The sequence below is a fragment of the Aulonocara stuartgranti genome, assembly GCF_965226115.1.
Source record: "Aulonocara stuartgranti genome assembly, chromosome: 3".
In the NCBI taxonomy this organism is placed as follows: domain Eukaryota; kingdom Metazoa; phylum Chordata; class Actinopteri; order Cichliformes; family Cichlidae; genus Aulonocara; species Aulonocara stuartgranti.
In genome coordinates, this window is record NC_138941.1 from 21,263,557 (window position 1) to 21,276,644 (window position 13,088).

At 47.7% G+C, this 13,088-nt stretch overlaps 1 protein-coding gene across 2 annotated transcripts in view; it reads right to left on the reverse strand.

Annotated features, from left to right (window-relative positions):
• LOC309700619 (protein NLRC3-like) overlaps positions 1 to 13,088 on the reverse strand; it is a 220,990-nt gene that overhangs the window by 107,840 nt on the left and 100,062 nt on the right. The window lies entirely within an intron of this gene.

The window sequence follows — 13,088 nt, forward strand, 5'->3', positions numbered from 1 at the left end:
AATAAAGAAACAAGGTTAAATGAGGTAAGAACAAAAAGTTAACAAGCAAATAAAGAAACAAGGTTAAATGAAGTAAGAGCAAAAAGTTAACAAGTAAATAAAGAAACAAGGTTAAATGAGGTAAGAACAAAAAGTTAACAAGGAAATAAAGAAACAAGGTCAAATGAAGTAAGAGCAAAAAGTTAACAAGTAAATAAAGAAACAAGGCAGAGGAGAGAAACCCCAACAATCCCCTCTGAGCAAGCACTAGGCGACAGTGGGGAGGAAAAACTGCCTTTAAACGGGCAGAAACCTCCGGCAGAACCAGGCTCAGGAGGGGGCAGTCAACTGCCGGGACTGGTTGGGGGGGTGAACAGAGGTGGAGCAAGACGAGGCTACATCAGTTGAAGAAGCAGTATTGTCCCTCTTCCGGAAAAAGCTGAAGAATCTTTTCTTCTTTTTCATGGACTTTTCCACGAGCCCCTTTTTCTCCAGGATGAGGGTTCTCAACTCATGGATGGTTTCGGTGTTTTGCTCCTCAAGTTTCTTGCATGTTTGTTCCACCTGTTCTAATGTTGCTCGTGTTTCTTCAAGCTGTTCTTTGAGCTCTTTGGATGTTGCCTCCTGTGTCAGCTTTGCCTTCTGCAGGTCTGCATTTCTCACTTGATCTTCTTTGTGCAGGCCTTCTAGCTGCTCATTTCTTTTCTGGGTGTCGCGGAGCGTACACTGCAGGTCTTCATGCATTTTGTCTTGCTTTTGCTTTTGCGCCTGCATTTCTGTGTTTTCCCGCTTCAAGTTGTTGAATTCCAACAATATCCCCTTAATGAGCTCTGAGTTGTTTTTGGCCATTTGATCGATCCTTTTTTGCATCTGTGAGCATCGTTTTTCCAGAGTTTCCTTTTCTCCCTGCAGCTCACTTGTTTTGACCTTCAGTTCATTACAGAATCCTTGCAACTTTTGATTTTTACTCTCAAAGTCCTTGATAGTGCACTTTTCTTCTGACAGTCTTTCTTGCTGTTGCTCCTTCTCTTGAAGAAGGTCTTTATTTTTTTCTTCAGCTTCATCAAGCTTTCTTTGGAGCAGGTGATTCTGTTGGTCCATGTATTGGAGATCCCACTCTAGCTTATCAATCGTGGCTTTCCTGCCTTGAAGCTGCTCGGACATTTCTTTCACTTCAGCGCTCTTTTGCTTGTTTTCTTTGATGAGGAATACAATCTGCTCTCTGGCTTGAGCAAACTTGATCCCCCAGCCCTCATTAATAATGTTGATGTCGGGCTGGCGCTGTAGTGTTTCTTCCAGGTGTTTGTTTTGTGCTTCCATTTGTAAGCACTTCTTCTCCAGGTGAACTTTTTCTTTTTCAAGTTGTTGAATTTTGTTCTGGAGATGGTTGTTTTCACTCCTACTCTCCTGTAATGCCCTTTGGGTGGATAAGAGGCCATTTGGAGAAGTTGGCCGGCCACGCAAGGAAGGAGAGGTGGCGTAATCGTTTTGTCTCGGTTGCCGTAATCTTGGATACATGCTGGCGTTTGTATCCGATGACTCTGAGAGGTTTCCGAATGTTTCTGTAGTGAACGTTTGAAAGCTGCGAACACGAAGGCTGCGAAGTAACGAACTAAAAATTGCTGTTTGTCACCCCTATTTAAGGAAAAACTTCCTTGTGACATCATCACTCCTAAGCCAATCAGGTTGTCACATGACATTCTGGAATGTGGAATGGGGATATATATATTTTTTTAAACAGTTTTCAAATTTAACTTAATATTTAAGTGTTTCTTACTTGACCTGCTTAGTCGATTAAAAAGTTAATTGCCACGAACACCCCTAATGTTATATAACAGACCACAGAAAAAAGACAGCTTTTTTCTGCGTGACAGAGCTATAATAAATGTTTTGTTTTTTTAATGATCCTACTTTTTATAAAAGGGAACATTATTTAAAGAATATGTATTTAATTAAAAAACTCTGTATTCATCTAAAGGGTATAACAAGAAGGGTGAGCTTCCTGCTCCAAAATGAAATGACCAAAATAAATGTATTTCTCTGCAATTACAAACTCTGTGTAAACAGTCTTGGTGTCAAAATAAAGCTAACGCTGGTGAGATGTCATCAGAGCTGTAAATATTACTGCAGATGTTACTATGTCAAAGTTACTGTGACTCAAACATAGAAAAATGTCTTTTTCATTTCCCTCACCTAATTTTTCAAAGTATTTTATAGCATATAACACCTTTGAAAATATGCTTTGGTTCCCATTTAACTCCAGAACATCATAAATCAAAATATGGATATTACCTGTCCACAGATTCATGGTGACGTAACTGCTCTTTTAACTGTTTGGTGTCTTTGCTTTGTTTGGTGTTTGTAGAAATGGTTTACATGAGCTTTTAGCTGAGACTCAGAGGTTTCTGTGGACACTACTCATGTCAGCACTTATATTTCTGACCTCGTGTTATAATCGATTAAATGCGATCTCCTCCCTTTTGCCCCCATTTTTGATGGTGTGGGTACAAATGATCAGGCATGACATTCTCATAATAAATCAGATAAGATACTGCAAATAGTTAATCCTGCTGTGGCGTGGGTGTGGTCCTTGGCCAGCTGCAGAGGAGGCGTGACGCAGTGAGCTCCCGGGGCGGCGCAGGGGCGGGGTGAACAGGTGTGCTGGGATCTGACAGTGATTGTGTCTCTTTATGTGTTGGCAGTGACAGATGGAGACGGACGTGACAGCAGAGAAAGAGAGCGCGGAGTATATGTGTACACTACAACCCCGAGCTTAATAAAAAGTTCTGCACTGTCAAAAGTCGCTCCGGCTGGTATTTCTTGGGTCCACCGTTACACTGGTGCCGAAACCCACGCGTGATGTCCGGTCCCCTGCCGGCTCCCCCTGCTCCCCCGGCGGCGCCGCCGCCCGCCCCACCGCCCGCCCAGCCGCTGCAGATCTTGGGCCAGATGATGGTGGACATGGCGGCGATGGCGGCTCGTCAGGCGGCCACGCAGGACCAACAGTTGGCGTTGCTTCGCTTGCAATCGGAGCAGCAGACCGCGGCTCTGGGGCAGCTGCTGGGGAATGCGGCCGCGCCGGCTCCCGCCCCTCCGCTGTCGGTGACGTTGCACCGGATGCGGGATGGGGAGGACCCGCTGGTTTTCATCGAGGCTTTCCAGGCCACGGCGATGGCCTGTCGGTGGCCGGAGGAGGAGTGGGCCGCCCGGCTGCTGCCGCTTCTGTCGGGTGAGGCCCAGACGGCGGCGCTGAGCCTGCCCCCCGGCTCGCGGGGGGTGTTCGAGGACGTGTGCCGGGCGGTGCTGGATCGTTTGGGGCTCTCCCCGGAGGATTACCGCCGTCAGTTCCGGGCCAGCAGGATGTCGGGGGGGGAGCGGCCGTTTGCCTGGGCTCGGCAGCTGGAGGATGCGGCAGCGAGGTGGCTGCGACCGGGCCCCTCGGCTGGGGAGACGCGGATGCTGACCATGGTCGTCCTCGAGCAGTTCGTGGGAGGCCTGCCCGAGGCGACGGCTCGTTGGGTTCGCTGCCACCGCCCGGCGGATTTGACGGCGGCGGTGACGCTGGCAGAGGACCATCTGGCGGCCGACCCGGTACCGGGCCGTGAGGAGCCGCGGCGGGGCGCCCGTGTTCCGCCGCCCAGGCCACCGGCGGCGGCGTCGCAGAGGAGAGGCGGCGGCCCTGCGGGAACGGAGCAGGCAGCAGGGTGGAGCCCCAGGAACCCGTTCCGGCCGCTGCTTCCCGCCGGAACCCCGGCGGCCGCCGAGGTTGCCCCGGAGCCACGGGGAGCCGCACAGACGCCGGGGCCGGACTGTTGGAAGTGTGGGCGGCCGGGGCACCTGCGCCGAGACTGTCCGCTCATGGAGGTGGGGCAGGTGTTCCGCGTTGCCGGCGCTCCAGCGCCCGCCCCCGGTCCAGGAGTGACGTACCGCGTGCCGGTAAGGTGTCAAGGGGGTATTCGCCATGCTTTGGTGGACACGGGCTGCACGCAGACTCTGGTCCACCAAAGTTTGGTTCGCCCCGGGGCATTGTTGGAGGCTGACTGGGTGGAGGTTAAATGTGTGCACGGGGATATTCACAAGTACCCAGTAGTGTCACTGTTGCTGAAATTCAGGGGCAAAACGCATAGAGTGAAGGCGGCGGTTAGCCCGCGCCTGTCGCATCCCCTTATTTTGGGTACGAATTGGCCGGGGTTCCACAGCTTACTGGGGCAGTACGCGGGGATGCGATCGCGGTCTGTAAATTCGTGTGACGTTTGCGCGGCGCTCGGCGGTGACGCGGGGTCGACCGACGCTGACTCTGGGGGGGAGGAGGAGGCGGGGACTTCCACGGAAGCCCCGCCGCCTCCCGTTGTGTACCCCACGGAAGATTTTCCACTAGAGCAGTCTCGGGACGACACCCTACGCTCAGCCTATGACCAAGTGATGGATATTGATGGTCGCTCGGTGCGCCCCGACGCTGCGCGAACGTACCCTCATTTCCAATTGCGGAACGATCGGCTTTATAGAGTGAGCCGTGACACTCACACTAATGAAATCCGCACACAGTTGTTGGTGCCGCAAAGCCGCCGGGAAATGATTTTCCAGGCGGCTCATTCGAACCCCATGGCAGGGCACTTGGGTGGCGAGAAAACTCTGGAGCGCATAATGGCCCGATTCTATTGGCCGGGCATTTGGGCCGACGTGCGCCGTTGGTGTGCGTCGTGCCCCGAATGCCAGCTGGTTAACCAGCCGGCCGTACCAAAGGCGCCGTTGCGCCCATTACCGCTGATGGAGATCCCGTTTGAGCGTATTGGCATGGATCTCATCGGGCCATTGCACCGGAGTGCACGCGGCTATCGCTTTGTGCTGGTCCTGGTGGACTACGCAACGCGGTACCCGGAAGCAGTGCCGCTACGCACCATTTCAGCGAAGAGCGTGGCGCAGGCACTGTTTCAGGTCATCTCACGAGTCGGTATTCCGAAAGAAATACTGACTGACCAGGGCACGTCGTTCATGTCGCGCACATTGCGGGAACTGTATGAATTACTGGGTATTACATCTATTCGGACCAGCGTCTACCACCCTCAGACTGATGGGTTGGTGGAGAGGCTGAATAAGACTTTAAAATCCATGATTCGTAAGTTCATTCGCGAGGATGAACGCAATTGGGATCGCTGGTTAGACCCTCTGTTGTTTGCAGTGCGGGAGGTGCCCCAGGCCTCCACGGGATTTTCTCCCTTCGAGCTGTTATACGGCAGGAAGCCGCGGGGGGTGCTCGACCTGATTAAGGAAAACTGGGAGGAAGGTCCGAGCCCTGCGAAAAGTGAAATTCAGTACGTGCTGGACCTGCGAGCAAAGCTGCACACACTGGGGAGGCTCTCGCGGGAGAATTTGCTCCAGGCCCAGCAGCGGCAGCGACGCCTGTATGACAGAGGGGCTAGACTCAGGCAATTTTCACCGGGAGATAAGGTGCTTGTGTTACTTCCTTCTTCCAGCTCTAAATTACTCGCCAAGTGGCAAGGACCCTTCGTGGTCACACAGCGAGTGGGGGACGTTGATTATGAAGTGGTACGGTCGGACAGGGGCGGGGCCACGCAGATTTACCACCTCAACCTCCTCAAAGCCTGGAGGGAGGCGGAGACCGCTTCTCTAGTGAGCTTGGTAAGAGGGAGAGATGAGTTGGGGCCGGAGGCGCCAAAGTCTAGCATCCCCGCCTCCCTCCATTGCAGTGACCATCTCACACAGGCCCAGAGGGCGGATGTTGCTGCATTGCAACAGCGCTTTGCCGACGTGTTCTCCCCCTTGCCCGGCCGTACTTCTCTCATAGAGCACCATTTTGAGACGCGGCCTGGCGTGACGGTGCGTTCACGGCCCTACAGGCTGCCGGAACATAGAAGGCAAATTGTTTTCCGGGAATTGAAGGAAATGCTGAGGCTGGGAGTAATAGAAGAATCACACAGTGCTTGGTGTAGCCCCATCGTCCTTGTAGCAAAGAAGGATGGGTCTATACGGTTCTGTGTCGATTATCGCAGAGTGAATGAGGTGTCACGTTTTGATGCTTATCCCATGCCCCGGGTCGACGAGCTCCTGGACCGGTTGGGCACCGCTCGCTTTTTTACGACTCTGGATTTAACCAAGGGCTACTGGCAGATTCCCTTGTCTACAGAGTCCCGGGAAAAGACGGCCTTCTCCACTCCGTATGGGTTGTACCAATTCGTGACGCTTCCGTTCGGCTTGTTCGGCGCCCCTGCCACTTTTCAGCGCCTCATGGACCGGGTGCTGCGGCCCCACGCTGCCTATGCTGCCGCCTACCTAGACGACGTCATCATTTACAGTGACACGTGGGCGGGGCATGTGCGGTGTGTGGCCGCGGTGCTGGAGTCCCTGAGGCAGGCGGGGCTCACGGCCAACCCGAAGAAGTGTGCGGTTGGACGGAGGGAGGTACAGTATTTGGGGTACCACTTGGGGAGCGGGCAGGTGCGACCTCAAGTGGAGAAGACGGCGGCGATTGCATCCTGCCCGCGTCCCAAGACGAAAAAAGAGGTGAGACGGTTTCTGGGGCTGGCCGGCTATTACCGGCGGTTCGTCCCAGGGTTCGCGGACCTGACCAGCCCCCTGACTGATCTCACCCGCAAGGGTGCCCCAGATCTGGTCCAGTGGACGGAGCGGTGCCAGGCGGCGTTTGTGCAGGTGAAACGGGCTCTCTGTGGAGAGCCGCTGCTGTTCACACCTAACTTCTCCCTCCCTTTCTGTCTGCAGACTGACGCCTCGAGCAGAGGGCTGGGGGCCGTTTTGTCCCAGCAGGTGGGGGGAGTTGACCGGCCGGTCGCTTACATCAGCCGGAAGCTCACGGACCGCGAGTCACGGTACAGCACCGTAGAGAAGGAGTGCCTGGCGATCCGGTGGGCGGTCGACTCCCTTCGCTACTACCTCCTGGGCCGCCCGTTCACCCTCTGCTCGGACCACGCCCCGCTGCAGTGGCTCCACCGCATGAAGGATGCCAACGCCCGGATCACTCGGTGGTATCTGGCCATGCAGCCCTTTAAGTTCAAGGTGATCCATAGGCCGGGCGCGCAGATGGTCGTGGCCGATTTCCTCTCTCGCTCGCGGGGGGGGGAGTAGGTTCGGCCGGATGGGCCCCGGCCTCAGTCGGGCGGTGGGGATGTGTGGCGTGGGTGTGGTCCTTGGCCAGCTGCAGAGGAGGCGTGACGCAGTGAGCTCCCGGGGCGGCGCAGGGGCGGGGTGAACAGGTGTGCTGGGATCTGACAGTGATTGTGTCTCTTTATGTGTTGGCAGTGACAGACGGAGACGGACGTGACAGCAGAGAAAGAGAGCGCGGAGTATATGTGTACACTACAACCCCGAGCTTAATAAAAAGTTCTGCACTGTCAAAAGTCGCTCCGGCTGGTATTTCTTGGGTCCACCGTTACACCTGCATTTGTGTGATTGAAAAGTGTGTGCAATGACACTGTTTTAAAGATTTAGCCTAAATCATTTTGGCGTGAATGAGCCTAAACATGATGACCGGACTAGTGACACCATATCACCTGTGACACACACACACGCACGTATGACTTTGCCAGTTTCAGCTGAAACAATTTCAGTGTTTCAAACCATGTTCCAGAGTTTTTAGGTCACCGTTCATGAGGTTTCAAGAAGAAAATGAAAGACAGATCTGAATGTTTGAAAGTGTTTTGGAAAAACTCTGTAAAGATTAGATGAACAATACTCAAAGGATAAATTCAACTGTTTTATTTTGTTAGATAAGTTGAAAAAAAAGTTAAACAAGCAAGTAAATAACGAAACAAGGTTAAATGAGGTAAGAACAAAAAGTTAACAAGTAAATAAAGAAACAAGGTTAAATGAAGTAAGAGCAAAAAGTTAACAAGCAAATAAAGAAACAAGGTTAAATGAAGTAAGAGCAAAAAGTTAACAAGTAAATAAAGAAACAAGGTTAAATGAGGTAAGAACAAAAAGTTAACAAGGAAATAAAGAAACAAGGTCAAATGAAGTAAGAGCAAAAAGTTAACAAGTAAATAAAGAAACAAGGCAGAGGAGAGAAACCCCAACAATCCCCTCTGAGCAAGCACTAGGCGACAGTGGGGAGGAAAAACTGCCTTTAAACGGGCAGAAACCTCCGGCAGAACCAGGCTCAGGAGGGGGCAGTCAACTGCCGGGACTGGTTGGGGGGGTGAACAGAGGTGGAGCAAGACGAGGCTACATCAGTTGAAGAAGCAGTATTGTCCCTCTTCCGGAAAAAGCTGAAGAATCTTTTCTTCTTTTTCATGGACTTTTCCACGAGCCCCTTTTTCTCCAGGATGAGGGTTCTCAACTCATGGATGGTTTCGGTGTTTTGCTCCTCAAGTTTCTTGCATGTTTGTTCCACCTGTTCTAATGTTGCTCGTGTTTCTTCAAGCTGTTCTTTGAGCTCTTTGGATGTTGCCTCCTGTGTCAGCTTTGCCTTCTGCAGGTCTGCATTTCTCACTTGATCTTCTTTGTGCAGGCCTTCTAGCTGCTCATTTCTTTTCTGGGTGTCGCGGAGCGTACACTGCAGGTCTTCATGCATTTTGTCTTGCTTTTGCTTTTGCGCCTGCATTTCTGTGTTTTCCCGCTTCAAGTTGTTGAATTCCAACAATATCCCCTTAATGAGCTCTGAGTTGTTTTTGGCCATTTGATCGATCCTTTTCTGCATCTGTGAGCATCGTTTTTCCAGAGTTTCCTTTTCTCCCTGCAGCTCACTTGTTTTGACCTTCAGTTCATTACAGAATCCTTGCAACTTTTGATTTTTACTCTCAAAGTCCTTGATAGTGCACTTTTCTTCTGACAGTCTTTCTTGCTGTTGCTCCTTCTCTTGAAGAAGGTCTTTATTTTTTTCTTCAGCTTCATCAAGCTTTCTTTGGAGCAGGTGATTCTGTTGGTCCATGTATTGGAGATCCCACTCTAGCTTATCAATCGTGGCTTTCCTGCCTTGAAGCTGCTCGGACATTTCTTTCACTTCAGCGCTCTTTTGCTTGTTTTCTTTGATGAGGAATACAATCTGCTCTCTGGCTTGAGCAAACTTGATCCCCCAGCCCTCATTAATAATGTTGATGTCGGGCTGGCGCTGTAGTGTTTCTTCCAGGTGTTTGTTTTGTGCTTCCATTTGTAAGCACTTCTTCTCCAGGTGAACTTTTTCTTTTTCAAGTTGTTGAATTTTGTTCTGGAGATGGTTGTTTTCACTCCTACTCTCCTGTAATGCCCTTTGGGTGGATAAGAGGCCATTTGGAGAAGTTGGCCGGCCACGCAAGGAAGGAGAGGTGGCGTAATCGTTTTGTCTCGGTTGCCGTAATCTTGGATACATGCTGGCGTTTGTATCCGATGACTCTGAGAGGTTTCCGAATGTTTCTGTAGTGAACGTTTGAAAGCTGCGAACACGAAGGCTGCGAAGTAACGAACTAAAAATTGCTGTTTGTCACCCCTATTTAAGGAAAAACTTCCTTGTGACATCATCACTCCTAAGCCAATCAGGTTGTCACATGACATTCTGGAATGTGGAATGGGGATATATATTTTTTTTTAAACAGTTTTCAAATTTAACTTAATATTTAAGTGTTTCTTACTTGACCTGCTTAGTCGATTAAAAAGTTAATTGCCACGAACACCCCTAATGTTATATAACAGACCACAGAAAAAAGACAGCTTTTTTCTGCGTGACAGAGCTATAATAAATGTTTTGTTTTTTTAATGATCCTACTTTTTATAAAAGGGAACATTATTTAAAGAATATGTATTTAATTAAAAAACTCTGTATTCATCTAAAGGGTATAACAAGAAGGGTGAGCTTCCTGCTCCAAAATGAAATGACCAAAATAAATGTATTTCTCTGCAATTACAAACTCTGTGTAAACAGTCTTGGTGTCAAAATAAAGCTAACGCTGGTGAGATGTCATCAGAGCTGTAAATATTACTGCAGATGTTACTATGTCAAAGTTACTGTGACTCAAACATAGAAAAATGTCTTTTTCATTTCCCTCACCTAATTTTTCAAAGTATTTTATAGCATATAACACCTTTGAAAATATGCTTTGGTTCCCATTTAACTCCAGAACATCATAAATCAAAATATGGATATTACCTGTCCACAGATTCATGGTGACGTAACTGCTCTTTTAACTGTTTGGTGTCTTTGCTTTGTTTGGTGTTTGTAGAAATGGTTTACATGAGCTTTTAGCTGAGACTCAGAGGTTTCTGTGGACACTACTCATGTCAGCACTTATATTTCTGACCTCGTGTTATAATCGATTAAACGCGATCTCCTCCCTTTTGCCCCCATTTTTGATGGTGTGGGTACAAATGATCAGGCATGACATTCTCATAATAAATCAGATAAGATACTGCAAATAGTTAATCCTGCATTTGTGTGATTGAAAAGTGTGTGCAATGACACTGTTTTAAAGATTTAGCCTAAATCATTTTGGCGTGAATGAGCCTAAACATGATGACCGGACTAGTGACACCATATCACCTGTGACACACACACACGCACGTATGACTTTGCCAGTTTCAGCTGAAACAATTTCAGTGTTTCAAACCATGTTCCAGAGTTTTTAGGTCACCGTTCATGAGGTTTCAAGAAGAAAATGAAAGACAGATCTGAATGTTTGAAAGTGTTTTGGAAAAACTCTGTAAAGATTAGATGAACAATACTCAAAGGATAAATTCAACTGTTTTATTTTGTTAGATAAGTTGAAAAAAAAGTTAAACAAGCAAGTAAATAACGAAACAAGGTTAAATGAGGTAAGAGCAAAAAGTTAACAAGCAAATAAAGAAACAAGGTTAAATGAGGTAAGAACAAAAAGTTAACAAGTAAATAAAGAAACAAGGTTAAATGAGGTAAGAACAAAAAGTTAACAAGTAAATAAAGAAACAAGGTTAAATGAGGTAAGAACAAAAAGTTAACAAGTAAATAAAGAAACAAGGTTAAATGAGGTAAGAACAAAAAGTTAACAAGCAAATAAAGAAACAAGGTTAAATGAAGTAAGAGCAAAAAGTTAACAAGTAAATAAAGAAACAAGGCAGAGGAGAGAAACCCCAACAATCCCCTCTGAGCAAGCACTAGGCGACAGTGGGGAGGAAAAACTGCCTTTAAACGGGCAGAAACCTCCGGCAGAACCAGGCTCAGGAGGGGGCAGTCAACTGCCGGGACTGGTTGGGGGGGTGAACAGAGGTGGAGCAAGACGAGGCTACATCAGTTGAAGAAGCAGTATTGTCCCTCTTCCGGAAAAAGCTGAAGAATCTTTTCTTCTTTTTCATGGACTTTTCCACGAGCCCCTTTTGCTCCAGGATGAGGGTTCTCAACTCATGGATGGTTTCGGTGTTTTGCTCCTCAAGTTTCTTGCATGTTTGTTCCACCTGTTCTAATGTTGCTCGTGTTTCTTCAAGCTGTTCTTTGAGCTCTTTGGATGTTGCCTCCTGTGTCAGCTTTGCCTTCTGCAGGTCTGCATTTCTCACTTGATCTTCTTTGTGCAGGCCTTCTAGCTGCTCATTTCTTTTCTGGGTGTCGCGGAGCGTACACTGCAGGTCTTCATGCATTTTGTCTTGCTTTTGCTTTTGCGCCTGCATTTCTGTGTTTTCCCGCTTCAAGTTGTTGAATTCCAACAATATCCCCTTAATGAGCTCTGAGTTGTTTTTGGCCATTTGATCGATCCTTTTTTGCATCTGTGAGCATCGTTTTTCCAGAGTTTCCTTTTCTCCCTGCAGCTCACTTGTTTTGACCTTCAGTTCATTACAGAATCCTTGCAACTTTTGATTTTTACTCTCAAAGTCCTTGATAGTGCACTTTTCTTCTGACAGTCTTTCTTGCTGTTGCTCCTTCTCTTGAAGAAGGTCTTTATTTTTTTCTTCAGCTTCATCAAGCTTTCTTTGGAGCAGGTGATTCTGTTGGTCCATGTATTGGAGATCCCACTCTAGCTTATCAATCGTGGCTTTCCTGCCTTGAAGCTGCTCGGACATTTCTTTCACTTCAGCGCTCTTTTGCTTGTTTTCTTTGATGAGGAATACAATCTGCTCTCTGGCTTGAGCAAACTTGATCCCCCAGCCCTCATTAATAATGTTGATGTCGGGCTGGCGCTGTAGTGTTTCTTCCAGGTGTTTGTTTTGTGCTTCCATTTGTAAGCACTTCTTCTCCAGGTGAACTTTTTCTTTTTCAAGTTGTTGAATTTTGTTCTGGAGATGGTTGTTTTCACTCCTACTCTCCTGTAATGCCCTTTGGGTGGATAAGAGGCCATTTGGAGAAGTTGGCCGGCCACGCAAGGAAGGAGAGGCGGCGTAATCGTTTTGTCTCGGTTGCCGTAATCTTGGATACATGCTGGCGTTTGTATCCGATGACTCTGAGAGGTTTCCGAATGTTTCTGTAGTGAACGTTTGAAAGCTGCGAACACGAAGGCTGCGAAGTAACGAACTAAAAATTGCTGTTTGTCACCCCTATTTAAGGAAAAACTTCCTTGTGACATCATCACTCCTAAGCCAATCAGGTTGTCACATGACATTCTGGAATGTGGAATGGGGATATATATATTTTTTTAAACAGTTTTCAAATTTAACTTAATATTTAAGTGTTTCTTACTTGACCTGCTTAGTCGATTAAAAAGTTAATTGCCACGAACACCCCTAATGTTATATAACAGACCACAGAAAAAAGACAGCTTTTTTCTGCGTGACAGAGCTATAATAAATGTTTTGTTTTTTTAATGATCCTACTTTTTATAAAAGGGAACATTATTTAAAGAATATGTATTTAATTTAAAAACTCTGTATTCATCTAAAGGGTATAACAAGAAGGGTGAGCTTCCTGCTCCAAAATGAAATGACCAAAATAAATGTATTTCTCTGCAATTACAAACTCTGTGTAAACAGTCTTGGTGTCAAAATAAAGCTAACGCTGGTGAGATGTCATCAGAGCTGTAAATATTACTGCAGATGTTACTATGTCAAAGTTACTGTGACTCAAACATAGAAAAATGTCTTTTTCATTTCCCTCACCTAATTTTTCAAAGTATTTTATAGCATATAACACCTTTGAAAATATGCTTTGGTTCCCATTTAACTCCAGAACATCATAAATCAAAATATGGATATTACCTGTCCACAGA